Genomic DNA, 5615 nt, shown 5'->3' with positions numbered 1-5615 from the left:
TGAAACAATTTATCTTAGCAACCACTAAACAAACCAGAGTTTGTTTAACAAACCAGAGTTTCAGCTGAGATTCAGGAGTTAGGAAGAAATAGAAATATACAGCATGGCTGTTGGATTAAAGTAATTTGCTCATAGTCTAACTGTCTGCCAGAAGGAAAGTAAATGCTTATTGGAAGAAGATAACTTGCCCAGAACCTCTATAGTTTATCTTATACAAGCCAACCCAGACACAGGGCTACAGGTGCTTTGGATAATACACCTATCAGAACAGGACTTTTACAATATGTAAGATTAATATGTTCAAGAAAATTGTTGAAGGTATAGTGAATTTCATCACAGAATTGGAATCTATATAAAAATCAAATGAGAAATGAAATAGCTGAAAGAATTAAATAGATAGTCACTACATTAGAATTAGTAAACCAAAACATAAATCAGATCAAGAGAAGATATCCAGATAGAAGCCTGTAGACAAAAGGTACAGAAAATGCAGACATTTCCATTTGAGACACACAGAACACCATGAAGAAATCCACTACACATGCAATTGGAGTCCCCAAAAGAGAGGAGGGATGGACAGATGTAATATTTGAAGAAATACTAACTAAACATTTTCCGAAACCATTGAAAGACATCAAGCTACACATTCAAGTAGCTTTAAGAAGCCCAAGTAGGTTATATGGGGGAAAAAAAATGCAACAATTATACACATAGTCAAACTGTTGAAAAACAAAAAAAAAGAGAAAATCTTGAGGGTATCCACATGAAGTTACCAGCATGATGATATCGTATAAGTGGGTATACATGGATATACACAGAAATATTTATAGATGTTTGAAAATATACACAGGTTAGTATGCACATGATATTTTCTTGCTCTGTCAACTGAGAGGATCTGGAAGCAAAGACATCTCATCAACAATGAGCACAGCTAGCATCCATATCTTGGTCTCTAATAAAATTCTCCAGTAAAAGAAACCAGAAATCCTTTGAGAAATGACTTATTGTATCAGCTGGGGCAGTCAATGTACAAATGAGCCCAGAGCATCTTGCAGACCAAAACGTAAAGAAATGCTAAAAAAAGAAATTCACATTAATGAGAGTCTGGCAAACCAATACAGGAACACAGGAGCCAACTGAAATAACAACCAATGGCCAAAGATGAAACAGTCTGAGCAAAAAATAAATTAGTATTGGATTATAACATAGAGTATAAAATGTCCAATAGTTCATATGATTTAAACAGATGACTAAATAAATGAATACATTAATAAATAGGGAGAGGAGACAAATCTTCTGTGCATAAGAATTCTAAATCATTTATATAGGTACTTTAAGCTCAAAGAGGTGGAACATAACTCCTCATTCCTTAAGTGGAGGCTACCATTAGCAATTTTCTTCCAAAAAGAACAAAATAGAAAAGGAACAACTTTAAAGTAGAGAAATCTGACAAAAATTACCTTAACCAGGTGATCAACAATGATTTCATGTTGGTAACATGTACACTTTATGTGATATGATGAGAATGGCACTGTACTTCTGTGGCCTTCCTCCCAAAAAAAACATAATTTGAGTCCAATCATGAGAAACATTTAATACAAATCCCAGTTGAGGGACATTCTATAAAATACCTGACCAAAACTGAAGGTCATCAAAAACAAAATTGAGAAATTGCCAAAGCCAAGAGACATGATTAACTAAAAGCAATGTGGCATCCTGGAACAGAAAAAGTATATATTACATAAAAGCTAAGGAAATCTGAAATAACATATGAACTTCAGTTAAAAATATTGGTTAACTAATTGTAACAAATGTACCATACTAATACTAATTAACAGTAGGGGAAATGAGGCATAAACTATGTGAGAACACTCTATACTATCAGTGTAACTATTCTCTGTATTTAAAAGTATTCTAAAATAAAAGTTTATTTTTAAAAAAAGGTATCCACACAGAAAGGACACATTACTTTCAAAGAAACGATAATAGGCCTCAAAATGACATTTAAAAAAATCACGTATGATAGAAAAAGACAGCAGACAATGGAATTACACCTTTAAAGAGATGAAAGAAAATAACTGCTAATCTAGATTTCTATACCCAGTAATAATTTCCTTCAAAAATAAAAAAAAAACATAGATATTTTAGACAAACAGTGGGAATTCATCACCATTAAAATAAATACTAATTGCTTCTCGACCTTTTGGCTAAGATCAAGTGTAGTATCTGTTCTTATCAGTTTAATATCTGATACATCCTCTATCCGAGGACAATATATTAAATGGATTTTTGGAGCAGGGAGATGGAATAGGAGCTTGCTCTGTCCACTCCACGCATCGACCTGGTATTGCAGTACTTCTGGGAACAGTGCACCTTCTCCGGGGGGGATAAACTAACTAACTAACTAACTAACTAACTAACTAAATAAATAAATAAATAAATAAATAAATAAATAAATATTAAAAGAAATTCTTTTGGCAGAAGAAAAAATATCCCAGACAGAAGCATGTTAAATCAGGAAATATCCAGAAAAGAATAAATATATAGGTAAAACTAAGTATTACCTTTTTAAAACAATAGTAATGTATCATGGAAATAAAAATTTATGTAGAATTAACATGTACACTATTAATATCACAAATGGCAGTGGAAGAAGATGGGTGAAATTAAAATATTCTTAAGTTTTGTATTGCACAAGAAAGATAAAGGACCTAATTTAAGGTAGGCTTTAATAAGTAAAAGATTAATGTTGTAAAATCTAGAATAACTTCTATATACAGATGTTTTTAAATGAAGCAAAACCCTTCTAAATAATCCATTGATCAAAGGATAAATCACAACAGGTAATACAAAGTATTTTGAAGTGGGTTTAATCAAAACATGACATGTCAATATTGTGTGATAAAGCTGAAACAGTGCTTAGAGGGAAATTTACAGCCTTAAATGTATGTTAGTAAAAGAGAATGAAAAGCAATGATCTAAGCTCCCATCTCAAGTAACTGTCATTTTACTTATTTCAAGTAAGTAAAAAAAGCAAATGAATCCACAGAAACTAGAACAAAGGAAATAAGAGGAGAAATTAATGAAGTCAAAGACAACTTGCAATGGAAAGCATCAACAAAGTCAAATTAAAATGATTAACTGATTTAATCATAAAATAATTAAATAATTGAGTGATAACCCTAGGAAGATGACAAAAAGAGAGAGAAGACCAAATACCAGAAATGAAAAAAGGAATATCACTACAGAGTCTACAGATATTAAAAATTATAAAACTATATTATAAGCAGCTTTATGCCAGCTTTATACATTTGAAAATTAGAGAATAAAATAAGAAAACTACCCAGTAATAACTTTGAGGTGGACACAAAAATAGAAGAATATAAATAATCCTATACCTATTAAAGAAATTGAATTTATAATATAAAACTGGCCAGGACAAATTCCAGGCCCAGATCACTTACTACTAGAATTATTCCAAACATTAAAGGAAGAAATAACACCAATTTTACACAAATGCTTTTAGACATTATTAAAAGATGGAACACTTCCAGACTCATTTTATGAATACAACATAACTATAGTACTAAACCTGAAAACAATATTAATAAAAAGAAATTACAGATAAATATCCCTCATGAACATAGACGCAAAATCCCAAACAAAAATACTAGCCAGTAAAATCTAGCAGTATGCCAAAATATCAAAAAGATCAGCAATGCAAGCTTGACTTAACATTAAAAAAAAATCAACCCTATTAAATTCACCATATTAAAATATTAAGGAGAAAAATTACATGATTACATCAACAGAGGCAGAAAAAGCATTTAGCAACATCCAACAGCCATTTATAATTTTAAAAAAATTTTCAGCAATATAAGAAGAGAAGGGAATTTAATTAACCTACTAGAGTGCCTACAAAAATCTTAAGAACATCTTAAATATTGTTGAAATACTGAGCTTTCTCTCTGACAGGAAAAGTAAGTAAGTAAATAAATAAATAAATATTAGAAAGGAAGAAATAAAACTGACCATATTTTTTTATTTATTATAATTAATCTACAGTTACATGAAGAACATTATGTTTACTAGACACCCCCTTCACCAAGTACCCCTCACACACCCCATTACAGTCACTGTCCATCAGCATAGTAAGATATTGTAGAATCACTACTTGTCTTCACTGTGTTGCACAGCTCTCCCCATACCCCTCCCTACATTATACATGCTAATCATAATGCCCCGTTTCTTTTTCCCAGCCCTTATCTCTCCCTTCCCCCGCATCCTCTGCAGTCCCTTTCCCTTTGGTAACTGTTAGTCCATTCTTGGGTTCTGTGATTCTGCTGCTGTTTTGTTCCTTCAGTTTTCCTTTGTTCCTATACTCCACATATGAGTGAAATCATTTGATACTTGTCTTTCTCCACCTAGCTTATTTCACTGAGCATAATACCCTCTAGCTCCATCCATGTTGTTGCAGATGGTAGGATTTGTTTTTTCTTATGACTGAGTAATATTCCATTGTGTATATGTACCACATCTTCTTTAGCCATTCATCTACTGATGGACACTTAGGTTGCTTCCATTCCTTGGCTGTTGTAAATAGTGCTACAATAAACATAGGGGTGCATCTATCTTTTTCAAACTGGGCTGCTGCATTCTTAGGGTAAATTCCTAGGAGTGGAATTCCTGGGTCAAATGGTATATCTATTTTGAGCTTTTTGAGGAACCTCCATACTGCTTGCCACAATGGTTAAACTAATTTACATTCCCACCAGCAGTGTAGGAGGGTTCTCCTTTCTCGACAACCTCGGCAACATTTGTTTTTGTTTGTCTTTTGGATGGTGGTGATCCTTACTGGTGTGAGGTGATATCTCATTGTGGTTTTAATTTGCATTTCTCTGATGACTAGCAATGCACAGCATCTTTTCATGTGTCTGTTGGGCATCTGAATTTCTTCTTTGGAGAACTATCTGTTCAGCTCCTCTGCCCATTTTTTAATTGGATTATTTGCTTTTGTTTGTTGAGGTGCATGAGCTCTTTATATATTTTGGATGTCAACCCTTTATCAGATCTTTCATTTATGAATATATTCTCCCATACTGTAGGGTGCCTTTTTGTTCTTTTGATGGTGTTCTTTGATGTACAGAATTTTTTCAGCTTGATATAATCCCACTGGTTTATTTTTGCTTCTGTTTCCCTTGCACCGGGAGATATGTTCATGAAGCGGTTACCCATGTTTATGTCCAAGAGATTTTTGCCTATGTTTTTTTCTAAGAGTTTTATGGTTTCATGACTTACATTCAGGTCTTGATCCATTTTGAATTGACTTTTGTGTATGGGGTTAAACAGTGATCCAGTTTCATTCTCTTACATGTAGCTGTCCAGTTTTGCCAGCACCATCTGCTGAAGAGACTGTCATTTCCTCATTGTATGTCCATGGATCCTTTACCGTAAATTAATTGACCATATATGTTTAGGTTAATGTCTGGAGTCTCTATTCTGTCCCACTGGTCTGTGGCTCTGTTTTGTGCCAGTACCAAATTGTGTTGATTACTGTGGCACTGTAGTAGAGCTTGAAGTTGGGGAGTGAGACTCCCCCCACTTTATTCTTCCTT

At 33.3% G+C, this 5615-nt stretch overlaps 1 non-coding gene across 1 annotated transcript; it reads left to right on the top strand.

Moving 5' to 3' along the window:
• Positions 1-2187: 2187 nt before the first annotated feature.
• On the top strand, positions 2188-2378 carry LOC118968861 (U2 spliceosomal RNA). Its single transcript, XR_005056709.2, has one exon. It is a non-coding gene; the product is annotated as a U2 spliceosomal RNA (small nuclear RNA).
• The last annotated feature ends 3237 nt before the right edge of the window (positions 2379-5615 follow it).

The sequence above is a fragment of the Manis javanica genome, chromosome 7 (assembly GCF_040802235.1).
Source record: "Manis javanica isolate MJ-LG chromosome 7, MJ_LKY, whole genome shotgun sequence".
Classification (NCBI taxonomy): Eukaryota; Metazoa; Chordata; class Mammalia; order Pholidota; family Manidae; genus Manis; species Manis javanica.
The sequence above is the reverse complement of the archived record's forward strand: the minus strand, read 5'-3'. Positions and strand labels throughout refer to the sequence as shown.